General features: G+C 35.6%; 1 protein-coding gene across 8 annotated transcripts in view; it reads left to right on the top strand.

Moving 5' to 3' along the window:
• The window catches only part of TANK (TRAF family member associated NFKB activator), an 85,576-nt gene that overhangs the window by 22,574 nt on the left and 48,028 nt on the right, over positions 1-14,974 (top strand). The window contains exon 1 of one of the 8 annotated variants that reach the window (XM_051986281.1): positions 10,137-10,152. The exons of the other annotated variants lie outside the window; for them this stretch is intronic. The gene's annotated coding sequence lies outside the window, so the exon portion shown is untranslated. Of the gene's footprint in view, positions 1-10,136; positions 10,153-14,974 lie in introns of those variants that run through there. 8 annotated transcript variants of the gene reach the window in all.

Below are 14,974 nucleotides of genomic sequence, written 5' to 3'. Positions count from 1 at the left end.
AGATTATGCAGTTAGACCAAGGCAGGCAACCCCGAACTATTAGGCCTGATACCAAACTGCAAGGTCCTTTTAGAATGCTGAAATACTAATTAAGGAACTGGGGTTACAGGAGTGGAGAAACAGATCAGAGAGACTGCCAGTCCCAAGACAGGTGTTTGATTTCTGGTTATTTCTAAAAAATAATCCTAAAAACTGAGTCTGCCAGGGCAATTCCAGCAGAATAAGGGATTTCAAAGTTAAAGCATAACTAGCAAATCATAGTCCAGTAAATTTAAGCAAGGAGTAAAAACAAAAAGGACTGTTTAAAGAATTTCTAATTTAATCTGAACTAGTGAGATAGGGAGTGGGGCAGAAGTGCCTAAGGCAAAATGAATAGGAATTGTTCCCATTCTTTCAGGTATTTTGAGAAAAATACACCAGTTTCCCCAATTTCCTATCTCTTCCTCCCTTTTTTTTTTTTCTCATGGAAAGGAATTATCAAATAACCATTCCACATATAAATCCTGAGTGAATCAAAATTCTTATACATAACAGACTAGTACAGTTTTAACAATTTCCATCCCAAATATTCCCTATCTCAGTCCACACTACAGTAAGAGCAGGGACAATGGTCTCTCAAAAACTGCTTCATGCTGAGGATGGATCCAGAGGGTCTGACTGTGCTGCCTGCTACCAAAGCTTTAGATGGGCTGATCCATGTCTCAGACGTGGTTCAATAATCTATAATCTGACCAAAATCTAGAATAAAAAAAAAAAACCCACAAATCTAACAAATAAAGATTAGAACAGTCTGAGGTAGAAAGACTTGGTTCACCAGACTGCTGCAAAATGTGAAGAGCCAGAAGCTTCCTATGTGAAGAGATGAGTTTGCTTAACAGGACAGGCAAATGGCTGTCAGCTATAGTCCCAAATAAATAGCATTAGGTCTCACTCTGCTAATTGTCCTCTCATTATTTAGAAACCTTTAAAAACCTGAATATCCACAGACACAATATCCAGTAACAGATAGATGACCAGACTAAATACTTATTTGCCCAAGTATTTAGGATATAATGATTACATATAACCAGATTGGAAACAGCAAGATATGACATAATTGAGTTACATTAATAGTTTCTATTGACCATTTCTCTGATCATAGAAATCAGTCACAAGAGGAAAAAAAATGCAGAGACACAACTATAACATAATATAAGCAGTTAAAACTCAACTTTAAGCACATATAGGATAAAATTGCTTTAATTCATTTTTACTCCAGTTAATTGTCCCACTGTCAGAGGGTGGAACTTTAAAACTCCCAAATAGCATTAACTATAAGCCCAAGAAATTTTATTTCCAATAACAAATCCCATTAACCAAAGTTTCAGATAAATCCTAAACAGATATTTACCATAACCTTATATTGATAATAGTAAAAAATTTGTCTTAGTAAGTTCACTTCTTTCATATTTAAGTAGACAGTTTCATAAGTGAACATTATACATACAAATCAGTTTGCTTTTAAAATACCCAATACATAGACAAATATCCCAAATTGCATATTGTCCATAGCAGAAACAGTTTCAAAAGGACAAAGGAAAAAAAAAAACTATTATTTTCAGAGACTCTTTAAATGATGGGCATAACCTCAGGATAAAATCAATACAATCAAGTAAAATTTATACAGAATATTCTAATTCCACATAAAAGAATCCAAGAGGTTCTTAAACATATTAAACTTTTAGAAATAATCCTACCAAAGTATGGCTCACACTTATGACCATAGTCCTTAACCAAGGAAACCATTATATATCAAAAGAAACAAATATTCAGTCAGTTAACTTAAAAGTGGGCCTCTCTCTTGAAATCATTTGCCAAAGCCAAGCCAGAACATACTTGGGGGGGTGGGGAGTGAAGGAGAGGGATGAGAGGATTTCACATGGCCACCCTTCCATAATTGGAGGAAGGGGGTTTCACATGGCCTCCCTTCTGCCTTTTCTCATTCTACATGGCATTTCTCCTAATTCCACCATGCTTCCCAACTCTCTACTCAACTTCCTCTTTCCTTCTTGCTACATACTTTAACCAGTTCCCAACCCTACAACCTTTAAAATAGCAGAAAGCAGTTGGAGGTGAGTTTTATCTTCACTTTTGAAGACAAAACTTCCCATTTCTCCCTACCCCACCCAACCTTTTTTTTCCACAAGCAAATTTTCTTTCTAGTCTCTCCTGAATCTTCTTCATTCTCTTTTCCTTCAAAACTTAAGATTAAAGCAATACAGTGAATAGCTAAATGATTCCATAAAACTCACATGTCCAAAATATAACAAATTACCCTACATGTTTTAGAAAGTAACAAACTCTAAACCAAACTAATACAGCTTTTTTTTAAAGTTTTTTTTTTTTTCTTCTGCCTGAGTGTTCTTCTGACAATTAGCATCTTTCTTATCTCTAGAGATTCATTGTCCAGCCTAGGCTAAACTTGAATTTTATTGCTCTTTCCCTTTAATCCTACTAGCAGGCTGCTCCTCAAAATTTTTCTGCCATTCCTAAAATAGACAAGTTTTTTTCTTTTTCCTCTTTAGTAATAAAAGTTTCAATATTCAAACAAATTCCAAGATCTTATACTCAGAATAAACAAATCTTGCATGCACAGGCAACAGTAAAATTATTTCCCATAATTTCAGAATCATCCTAAAATTCCTATTCAAATGTTTTCTCCTGCCAGAGTTTCAATCAGATAAGGTTTTATTGCCTTTTACTGTAGCAGGCTTTGAAAACCTTCTCCAAAGAAAAAAAATCAACCATTTTAAAATACTTACAAATTAGTATAACAAGTTAAAAGTTTAAAATCACAAGCAAATTTTATACCAAGTACAGTTGCAACATTGAAATAACCAGTTCCCAAATTTCTTAATCATTGTTCTTAAACCTTTAGCAGAGCTCTTAATCAATAGAAGAGACAGATGAGTCACACAGAACACAAATCACACAGACATAGACTGCACAAAAACATTTAACTCATATAATCAGGTAGTGCCCAAAAAGGTACTCAAAATCAGATCAGACCAGATGTGTCGTAGAAGACAACCAAACCAGAGGGGATCATCCAGTGTCCTAGAATGATATCCTTCTCCAGACATTCTGGGTTTGGGAGAGGCATTCTGATAAGTAGGAAAGGGCTGGGGTTCATGATGTCTAAGATAGAAGATCTTTCTCCTTATCTGGATCATCATGATTAGAAGGAAGGGGTGGTTTTGCAGGATTGAGCAGAACAATTAGAAACTGAGGCAGAACAATTCAGGGAAACTGAGGCAGGACAATTTAGGGAAACTGAGTCAGGACAATAAAAGAGAACTGTGGCATAACAAGAAGAAATGCAAGGTTCGTAAGTTAGAGAAACTACCCTAAATGTGCATAGGGACTCTTTGTGTCCAATCTGTGGCAGAGCGTTCTAAACTCATATTGGTCTCATCAGCCATAGTCAGACACACTGTAACTCAACTCTAACATAGTGATGTCATTTTAGCCCCTTTTGAGAACAAAAAACAACAACCAATGACCAAGTCTATCCAACACCACTCTTCCTTTTTACCTTGTAATAAATTAATACCTAAGAGAAGTTTTAGAGTGAACATTTCTTTAAAATAACAAAAACATATTTTTTTCTTTCCTTAATCCCCCCCGGAGGGGGAGAGGGGGAGGGAATCTTGCAACATATTCATAATGATAGTAAGTTCCTATGCTGACTATGTTTTTTAAAAAAAGTCTCATTCACCATATTGTTCTCTCAGGAAGTAGGTAACATTCATCATAAATACTCTGGAATCATGGTTAGTCATTGTCTTGATCAGATTGCTTAAGTCTTTACAATGATATTGTTCTTGTGTAAATTGTTGTCTTAGTTTTGCTCACTTGATTAACTCTGTATCTGTATTCATACAAATCTTCCAAGATATCCTTAAACCACCCTTTTCCTCATCTCTTACAGCACAATAGTATTCCGTGATATTGATATATGATAATTTATTCAGCCATTTCCTAATGAATATTTCCTTAGTTTAGAGTTCTTTTCCACCACTATCATCACCACCACCAGTACCAAAAAAAAAAAAAAAAAAAAAGCTACAATTTTTTTAAAAAGTACTCCTTCCTTCCTTTCTTTCTTTCTTTCTCTTTTTTCTTCCTTCCTTCCTTTGTTCATTTCTTTCTTTCCTACTTTCCTTCTTTCCTTCCTTCCTTTCTTTTTTTCCTTTCATCCTCTTTCTTTCTTCTTTCTCTCTCTCTGTCTCATTGTCTCTCTCTCTCTCTCTCTCTCTCTCTCTCTCTCTCTTTTTCTCTTCCTCTTTGTCTCTGTCTCTCTCCCTCTCTCCCTCCCTCCCTCTCTGTTTCCTTCCCTCCTTTTCATACACTTAGCCCTATCAGTGGTATAGCTTAGTCAAAGAACATGGACAATTTAGTGACATTAGGACACAGTTGCAAATTGTTCTCCAGAATGACTAAATCAGTTCATAATTTCACTTATAGTACATCAATGTGCCTATTTTCCCACATCCCTCTAACATTTTCCATTTTTCTGTTGTCATCTTTGTCAGTCTAATGAATATGAAGTAGAAACTCAAAGTGAAATTAATTTTATTTCTATAATTATTAGTGATTTGGAACATTTTTTCATGTAACTAATGATTAGGAAGTAGCTCTTATTCTTACAAATTTGAATTGGTTCCTTAAATATCTTGGAAAGTAGATATTTTTAGAGAAATTTGCTACAAAGATTTCATTGGTATATAGCACAACCATTGTTAAAACTTCCTCTAAAAATGCAGATCAGCATCTTGTCCATAACTTAAAGTTTTAGAGAATTTGAAAAGCATTTATTCACTATACTACATTGTCTTTCAAGTGTGCTATGAAGATAGTAAAAATAGCAGTGAGTTCTGATTAATTCTCCAAAGACAAAATTCTCACATAATATTATTATCTTGTTAAAATTAACTCTGATCATATTATTAGATAAAGCATAAAACAGAGAGATGTCTATTTGTTGGAGATGCTCTTCACTGTCATAGAAAAGATCCAGTGCAGTGTCCAAGTTAAAGTGACATTTTATATAGCTAGTGAGTCTATATACAGATAACATGCTAATTACATCAAGCTCTGAAATTCTCTAGAGCCTCCTGGATAAAATCTATATCTATCTGTATATTATAGGTGATTATCTGTAATCTAGACCTTCATATGAAACTGGATAATCTACAGGATGCATTATTAGAGATATTATGAAATATTACTGCAAATAATTGGTGAGCGGCTCAAAACTGGAGAAAGAAAGAGATCAGCTTGGATTCTTTTTTTTTTTTTTTTTTTTTTTTGGAGATACTGCAAAGTTATTTTGGAAATAAATACTTATCTTGGAAATAAAGGCTTGTCTTTTTTCATACCGATATTCTACCAATATTTTATTGACCTAAGACATAGAACACTATAGTCTTTGAAAAATTAAAAGTAAGGAACAATCAGAAGGCAGTAAAGAGCCACATGGTCAATGAGAACACAGACTAAAAGATGCCATCATAGATATCACACATGTATGTTCAAAAAATATGTCATCATAATAAGGAAAGTTTTAGTGTTCCAATGGTATCTTTATTGAAAGCCTCTGACACAGTAAGTGGGTATCCATTTACCTTTACCTAACTATGGATTATAATCTACATTTCTAAAGGGTGTTCATATTATCCAAATGACAGATTCTTGAGAGTATGAGTCCTTCTGCCGTTGATGTTTCAAGATGTTTCATAGCACACTTGAAAGACAATGTGGTATAGTGAATAAATGCTTTTCAAATTCTCTAAAACTTTAAGTTATGGACAAGATGCTGATCTGCATTTTTAGAGGAGTCTGGAGATCATACAGAAAACAGCTAAGCACAAGATGTTTCACTACTCTGGGCCTCAGTACTTGGTACTTGGGTACTTGGAAGGGATGACAATGAGATTCTTTCCAGTTCTAACATTCCCTTTTTGTTTAATTTTCATGTTAATAGGTGTTTATAAAAAATTTAATACATATCAGGTCAAGGCTGATACTTAGATTCTCTTAATAACCTAGAGTGTAGTAGTATAAAAAATGTAGTAATATCTGGGAAGCCAGTGCTTTGGAGAAAGCACATTTTCATTGGAAACATCAGTGGGTCAGTCAGTCAGTAGACTTTTATTTAGTGCCTACTATTAGATGATGAGGATTGAGAAAAGATTATAGAATTTGGCAATTAAGAGCTCATTGATAACTTGGAGAGGGCAGTTTCAGTAGAATGATGAGGTTGGAAATTGGGCTGAAAGAGATTAAGAAGAGAATAAGAGGAGAGAAAGGCATAGCATCTATGGTATCTGACCTTTAAAAGGAGTTTAACCACTAAGGGCAGAAATGATATGGGTCATAGGAGGGATGGAAGGATCAACATAGGGTTTGTTGAAGATATGGAAGATATAGGCATGTTTGTGGACAGTAGGGAAGGAGCCAGTAGAGAGAAATTTAAGCATGGTTATAATAGAAGGCCAATCTGCAGAAAAAGATTTGTTGTGCAGCAGCAGAGTTAAGCTTTGTTACCTCTTTGTATGTGAATTGGGGTGAAAAAGGAGATAGTGGCATAAAGCATCTGAGTTAATATGAAATGAGGAAAAGGGAGGAGGAAGCTCAAGGCAAATGATCTCAATGTTTTCTATGAAATGTTCTCACTTTGAGAAGAGCCACGTGAAGAATGGGATAGAGAGTTGATAAGGAAGGTGTTGCAGGATTACCTAAGGGTAGTGAAGGCCTAGTTGATTGTACAATATACATTTGTTGTGGACCCAATCAGAATGGTTGCATGATTTTCTCTACTTTGTTTCAATAATACATGGGTAGTGGGCAGCTAGATGGCACAGTGGATGCAGAGCACTGGTTCTGGAGTTGAGGACCTGAGTTCAAATTTGGCCTCAGTTCCTCATTAGCTTTGTGACCCTGGCAAGCCACTTTAACACTGATTATCCCCCAAAAAACAAACAAAAATATACATGTAGGAGCAAAAGTGATAGAATTGGGAGTGATTCAGAACTGAGTAGGGCAAAATTATGTATATGGGGAGGAGGACCCAAGAATAGAGGATAGCATAAAGTTGAACTGGTTCACCAAAGGATTAAGATAAGTAAAGAGTGGCTATGCAGGGGTGATGGCCTAAGAGAGAACTGAAGTATTGAGGGATTAAAGTTCTAAGTGTAAATAAAGAGTAGGATTTGGTACAAAATAGAAGAAGGAAAAGCAAAAAGCCAGTACAGTATATTATTGGTTAGATAAGGGGATTTTGGAATTCTTCAGCACAGAGGTGATGTATTTGTGGGTGGTTACCATTTTTGTATATGTCTGAGGTTGGGTGGAGGAGTAGAACATGGGAAGTTAGTAGGTGGAGGAAGTGAGTGGTTAGGGTGTTTAAGAGAGAATTAATATGTATGTCAAAGTTCCTGGTATGAGAGCAAGAGTTGTGAGGAGGAGAGAAAATTTTGAGCCATGTATTTAACTCAGTAAGAAAAGATAGAAAGTGACATGGAGGTCTTTAGATAACACCTACCAGAATTAATTGGCTGGAAGATATGAATAATATGAAACTCAAAGGTGTCACCTCAAAAGTGACTGAGGCCAGGACTGAAAATGGCAATGAGAGCATTGCCCTCACCTCCACTCACCTCCCTCACCTCAAACAGTAGCTGAGGAGAGTGAGTGAAGATGCAGCCAGTACAATAAAGGATGCCAAAGGAGGCTGCATCGAGAGCCCAGGTCTCAGTGACTACTAGATGTAGGAAATGAAAAGATTTTGGATGAAGGAACCTTTTTTTTTGTCTGGAACCAGTATTCCAGAGGGTACAGTGAAAGGGCTGTATAGTATTTGCTGTGGACTTTGGGATGGGAAGGTTGAGGGGAATAGGAATTATGAATCAGCTGGTGGGATTAGGAGGTGGGGAATGGGGTTTAGATGATGACCTACAAAATTTCAGAATCACTTGGGTGTGTAAGATATGAACTAGATGTTCATCTGTGAGTAGAAAGAGATACTCTTCTTTCCAGAGGAGTCTGGAGATCATACAGAAAACAGCTAAGCACAAGGTAGAAGGCACAGAGTCAGATGGCAGGGGGCATTTCACTCGTCTTCCCTCCAAAACGAGGAGACAGAATTTAAACCTCACTTCTGGAAAAGGAAGTCCTGCTCTTTACCAATCTTCCTCTTCCCTCAGGGCCCAGGTGTAGTACAGCACAAGTGGAAAGCCTAAAGTCATAAGCAGATTAATAAAAGGAAAACAAAAACAGTTCCTACCCTCTGCCCTGACTCAAAAAGGGTGACCTTTTATATCTTAACTCACTTAAGGAACCAAGAATGGTTATTATTTTGAGGTAGAAGAAGTCCCTTGAACAGCTTCCAGAATCAGGCCCTGGGTAGAATTTATATCTCCATTTATATAGTTTTACTACTTTCTGGCTTTTAAGCCTTAATTATAATTCAAATCCTCATTATGCTGATATCTTAAACTGAAAGTTTTTATCTTAATGAAGAGATTTATTATTGACATAATGCTGTAAGGACAGCAGGATGGTTTCATAGATAGAGCACCAGGCTTGGATTCAAGAAGACTGAAAGTTCAGATCTGGCTTCTGACATTTCCTAGCTGTATGACTGGGCAAGGCCTCTGCTTGCCTCAGTTTCCTCATCTGTAAAGTCAGCTGGATAGGGAAATGACAAATCACTATATATCTTTGCTAAGAAAATCTCAAATAGAATCACAAAAAGTCAGAAATGACTGAATAAGAGCAATGAAAGTATAGAAAAGGGGAGGTGTGGTCAAAGGTAATAGAAGGAAAGGAAAAGGAGCCTGTGTTGGGAGGACATGACAGATTTTAACTTGTTTTCACCTTTGCTAAGGGCTACTAGTTACAATTAGCTAATACCTAGAATACTGCCAGACTCCCCTTCTGTCAAAATACTCTTAGTGTATGTCTTCTTGAATTTTGTTTTAGTGGTTAGTGTAATAAAGAATTAAACTGGGTTTACTCTTTCAAACTGGATCTCACTGGCCATCTGCCTTTAATTAAGAGACTTGTCCTTTGGCTTTGAAAACTGAACTTTCTCCCTCCTTACTTCCCTTCCTTCTTTTTTTCCTTCCTTCCTTCTCTTCTCTTTCTTCCTCCACAGGTGATAAAACTCTGGAATTATAGACAGATTAGTCAAATTCACTGGAGACTTAGAAACAAGTTTGCTCTCTTATGACAGATCCCATTTTTGGTCTATACTTGGACCAGTCATCTGTACAGCAGATTCCAACCTGGGAAAGGGTCAACTTAAGACCACATAATAGAACCAAAGGTGGCATGCTAATTGAGTACAGAATTACAGCTAAGAGAGCTGGCTCTTACCAAAGACTGTTTCTGTCAAACTGCTATATCCTGAACTGGCCCTTTCCCCTCCAGGCATAGAAATTTTTTAGTCCTTTGGAACTGTTGTACCCTTCTCCTATGGGATGCCTCATTCTTTAGCAGACACATTTTCTTCAGCTGCCCTTTTGGACTCAGAAACTAAAAGGTGACAGTCTGATTTGTCATTGTAATATCACTTGTCATTTAAGTATTAAAAATTTCCATCATTTGATCACCAAGCATTTATTAACCATTTACTGTGTGCCAAACAATAAGCTAGTCTAAGTACAAAGAATGAAACAATACTTTCTTACAAGGAGGTTACATTCTAATGGAAGGGACAATACATACACACACAAATATATATTATATGAACATACATAATAACAATAGCTAACATTTATATAATACTTATTCTGTGCCAAGCACTGTGCTAAGTGCTTTATAGTTATTATCATGTTATATCCTTACAATGACCCTGGAGATAGGTGCTATCATTATTATCCCCATTTTACAGATGAGGAAATTGAGTTGCTCAGGTTCATACATTTAGGAAGTATCTGAGGCCACACTTGAATTCAGGTCTTCTTGACTCCAAGTCCAATGCTCACCATCACCAAGTAGATAAGCAAAAGATAATTTGGGAGCAGCACTGGCAGAGAGTTCAAAAGGGGCTTCATGCAGAAGATGATACTTGAACTAAGTCTTGAAGAAGGATTCTCTTCAACTGAGGTGAGGAAGAAGTGTAATAATACAGTTATAATTTGGGGTAGTGGCTTCCTGAAGTGGCTTTGGATTCTTATCTCTAAAGGAAGTTGCTCTTTTGAATCTCTGAGTTCCATCTAATACTCAGGACTTAAGTTTTATTGTATAGAAGTCCCAAGAGTCTAAGAAGGATGGAGATGATTGGGAAAGTTAAATTGAGAAAATTGCTGCTTCTCTGAGGATACAAGTAAATTATGTTAACTTTCTTTCCATTATACACTAAAAACATTTTTCATAAAAAGAATGAGTGTGTTCCATAGACAAATTGAAGACAAATATTTTGTATCAGATGATAAATTGTATATCATTCATTATAACTAAACCAACAAGATACAATTACTGTGGGCCATCTTCTGGGATATGAAAATAGCCTTCTTTTAGTGATATTTTTTCTGGGCAATCTAATGGATCTCATGGTTTCTAACTTCTGTATGCTACTTTAGTAACAATGCAAGATTTTACTTCTTTGTTATAATACATTATGATACTAAAATAATTTTTTTAGTTTGTTTTATAATTTTGACATTTATATTTTATAAGATTTTGATTTCCATTTTTTCTCCCTTTACCCAGACCCTAAATGACAGTCGGTCTTATATAAATTATACATGTTTGGTGATTTTACACATTTACACATTAGTCATGCTGTGAAAGAAGAATCAAGCAAAAGGAAAAAAAATATATAAAATATATAAGGAAGAAAACAATAACAAAAAAAAGAATAGTGTGCTTCAGTATGTATTAGACTCATAATTCTTTCTCTGGATGTGGATAGCATTTTCCATTACGAGTTAAAAGAAACTCTTCTTTTTGGCATTAGTGAAGGTAGACCACTTACCACCCCTATGAAGCTCACATTAAATATTCTTTTATACTTCCTGTCATGTCCTATGATTGAAGTGCCCTCCTAAAAATTCTTACATATTTGTAGTTCCATACAAATGCCATTTTACTTCATTTTGGCCTTATTATTCTATACTACAATTTATAGGATCACAGTTTTAGGTCAGGAAGAAATCAGAGAGGTCATACTATACATGAGGAAACTGGGAAGTTTAGTGAGATAGCTAGGAGGCATAGTTGATAAAACTTTGGACTTGGGAGGAAGCCTTCAGTTAAAATAATGCCTCAAGTCAAACAAAATAATACTTTTTAAAATGCTTTGCATTTTTACATATTACATTATTATATAACTACTAGGAGATTCTATTTTCCTAGTACTTCTAGCAGATAGCATTTAATAAATATTAGTTGATTTGAATTGTTAGTGATATAGCAAGAACTTTCTTTAAAACAATAGTTAACATACACATTGTACTTTAAGGTTCACAAAGTAAAGCTTAGCACAATGTGTAGCATAGCTCTTAATATTTTTTGATGGATTATTTGAATTCACTTTACATTTAATCTCATTTAATCACCATCACAATTTAGTGAAGTAGATGCTATTATTGGATAATAAGTTTACAAATAAGAAAGGTGAGAGAGGATAAGGAACTTACCTTGAATCATAGTAATTTAAATTGAGTCAGGATTCAAACTTGGATTTTCTTATTGTCTTTGTGCAGTTGATTTTCATACTTATCTGTCCAACTCTTAACATCTGTCCTGACTTTCAGTCTCTCATTTTCAACTGCATATAAGGCATTTCATATTAAATGTCTGGTAGTCATCTTAAACTTAACATGTTGAAAGCTAAACTCATTTTCTGTTTATTCCCTGAGTCCTTCCTTACTTCCCTGTTATTGTTGAAGGGTATCACCATCCTCACAGCCATCTAAGTTCAGTACCTTAGATGTCATGCTAGATTCTTCACTCTCCTCCTCTAATCATTTGTCAAGTCTTGTCATTTCTACCTTAAGAACATATGCCAAATGTATCCTTTTCTCTTCTAACCTTGCTGCCACCTTGGTATAGGGGGGCCCTTATTATCTTATCTCTTCATCTTATTTCAGTAGCTTGCTGGTTGGTCTCCCTGGTCTCAAGTCTCTTCCAATTCCAGTTCATCCTCCATTTAGTTCTCAGAATGATGTTACTAAAATGCACTTGTGGCTGTTTCACCACCACTATCCCCATTCAAAAAAATTCCTCTACGATCAAATATAAAATCCTGTTTTCTTTTAAAGTCCTTTATAACCTGGTCACTACCCCGCTTTCCAGTCTTCTTATTCTGTACTCTTCGCCCCAGTAACACTGGCTTCCTTGCTGTTTCTCACACAAAACACTTCATGTCTCCACTCCTTAGGGATTTTCACTGACTTGTCTTCTGTGCTTGGAATTCTTTCCCTCATTATTTCTGCCATCACCTTCTCTGGCTTTCTTTATGTCTCAGCTAAAGACTGACTTTCTACCTTCTTTCTAAAATTATCTCCTATTTAATCCTGTATGTATCTTCTTTGTGAGTAGTTAAATGATACAGTGGATAGAGGAATGTTGAATCTAGAGACAAGAAGACTTAAGTTCAAATCCAGCCTCTAACATTTATTTACTGTGTGACCCCTGGGCAAGTCACTTAATCCTGTTTGCCTTAGTTCTTCATTTGGGAAATGAAGTAGAGAAGGAAATGGCAAATCATTCCAATATCTTTGTCAAGAAAACCCCAAATGGGGTCATGAAGAATCAAGCAGGGCTGAAATGACACAGTAACAATATCTTCTTTGTACTTAGTTGTTCTCATGTCATTTCCCTTTTATATTTGTGAATTCCTTAAGAACAAGGATAGTTGAGGGGTTTGTTTTGGTTTGGTTTGGTTTGGGTTTTGCCTTTCTTTATATCTCCAGTGCTTAACAGTGCCTGGCACATAGTAGGCATGTAATAAATGTTTGTTGATGACTTCCAGATTTCAAAAGCACTGAACCATCTACTATACCAGCTTTCACTTTTTAAATATCATTTTAATAGTTCAGGGATATGTTAAAATATAAAATGAACTCTTAATGCCAAATTCCCTTTCAAGAGACTGAGTAAAATTCAACGGATCTCTAAGTTTAAGAAACTCTCCAATTTCCACTGTTAAAAGGGATAATTGCTATTTGCTAGAAGAACAATAGAACTATGACTAGCTCAGCTTGAATTTTCATAGCTTTTTGTCATAATAATGGATATGAATTAGAGAATGATTTTGGCCTTTGACATAGGCCTCCTAAGAAGAAATATCTACTATATTATTTCAAATATTTAATACCATAAGTAACTTATTTAGCATAGCAGTAAAATTATATCTGATTTTTGAAATTTTGTTAAAAACAAAGTTTGTTAAATATTAAACATCTTTGTTGGAAATGGAGCTGTGGATGTCTTGGAAACCTCATTTACTCTCTCATTGGATTCATCACAATTACTTTTAATGAAACGAGTTGTAACTTGAAAACATTTTCCTAACAGCCTATAGGTGTCCTCAGGGAAATTAAAAACAGGACTATAAGAAACAACTTCACAGTACTATGCCAGCGGATCAGAGTACATAGTACATCTTCATAATTATGCAGGATTTTGCTGGTTCCCATTTATAGCTGGAAAGATTCACAAGGCTAAATGACTGCTCAGCAATTTTAAACTGTAACTTAAAGCTGTTCTGTGGAAATCTCCCCCTGGCTTCTGTCTGTCCCTCTTCCTCTCTCTAATCAGCTTCTCTTTACAAACACACTTTTTTTCTCCTCCTCTAGCATCTATTGCCTCTGAGAGGTTAAAACAAAACAAAACAAAACAAACTTGCTAGGATTTGAGAGGACAAAAATTGCAGCTACTTTAATTTCAGTATCAGGGTTTCACAAGTTAAGAGCTGAGAAGACTTTAAAAGATCATGTAATCCAACCTCTCATTTTACTCATAAAGAAACTGAGGTCATCTACGCCAGGATTTTAAAAACAACATAAAGACCATTTTTGATAAATGCTTATACCATTTCCAGCACTACTTTTTTTCTGTCCCCCAAATTATAAGTAGGTCTAGCCCTTTGTGTGATTTCTGATATCTGAAGAATAAAAGGGAAGGACACCCTGTGACAGTGGATAGTGAGACGATGAGAATTTAATTTCCTTTTTTTAAGTTGCGTGTTTTTGCATTTATTGCTGAAAGATTTGGAGGAATTTTGCCAAAGTTAAAGATCCTCTTGAATTCATTCAGTGTTAGTAATAATAAATAGCTAACATTTATATAGTGCCTACTTTGTGGTGTGCTAAGTGCTTTACAATTATCTCATATGATCTTCACCATCGTCCTAGAAGACAGGTGCTAATCATTCCCTACATTTTACACCAGAGGAAACTGAGGCAAACAGTTTTTAAGTGTCTTGTCCAGGCTCACACAGCTAGTAAATGTATGAGGCCAGATTGCAATCCAGGTCTTTCTGACTCCAGGTTCACCTGCTTCACCTAATTGCTCAGCATATGCTATTCCCTCTAGTTATTTCTGTTTATCTTCCCAACTAGACTATAAACTATTGGAGCATAGAGTCTAAATATCATGCCTCTTTATATACCAGGGCTTAAGAAAACATACTGTCTATACAGGTGCGCAATAAATATTTGATTATTGTGAATTTAGCCCATTGGTAGAACCTGCAAGAAAAAGCAGCAGTATTAAGGATACCTTTTGATCCATGTTTTGCCTATGGATTGTAAACTACTTCCTACACTAAGATTAGAATCTCTAACCCTAGTTGACCACCTACCTGGATCAGCTTCTTACAAATAAGCTGTCACTATTAGTTTCTATACCCATAAATAGACTACTTGAAATGAAATCCTAACCTCCCTACAGTGACCATAAATCTGTACTATGCAGGAGT

The sequence above is a fragment of the Antechinus flavipes genome, chromosome 3 (genome assembly GCF_016432865.1).
Source record: "Antechinus flavipes isolate AdamAnt ecotype Samford, QLD, Australia chromosome 3, AdamAnt_v2, whole genome shotgun sequence".
Classification (NCBI taxonomy): Eukaryota; Metazoa; Chordata; class Mammalia; order Dasyuromorphia; family Dasyuridae; genus Antechinus; species Antechinus flavipes.
The sequence above is the reverse complement of the archived record's forward strand: the minus strand, read 5'-3'. Positions and strand labels throughout refer to the sequence as shown.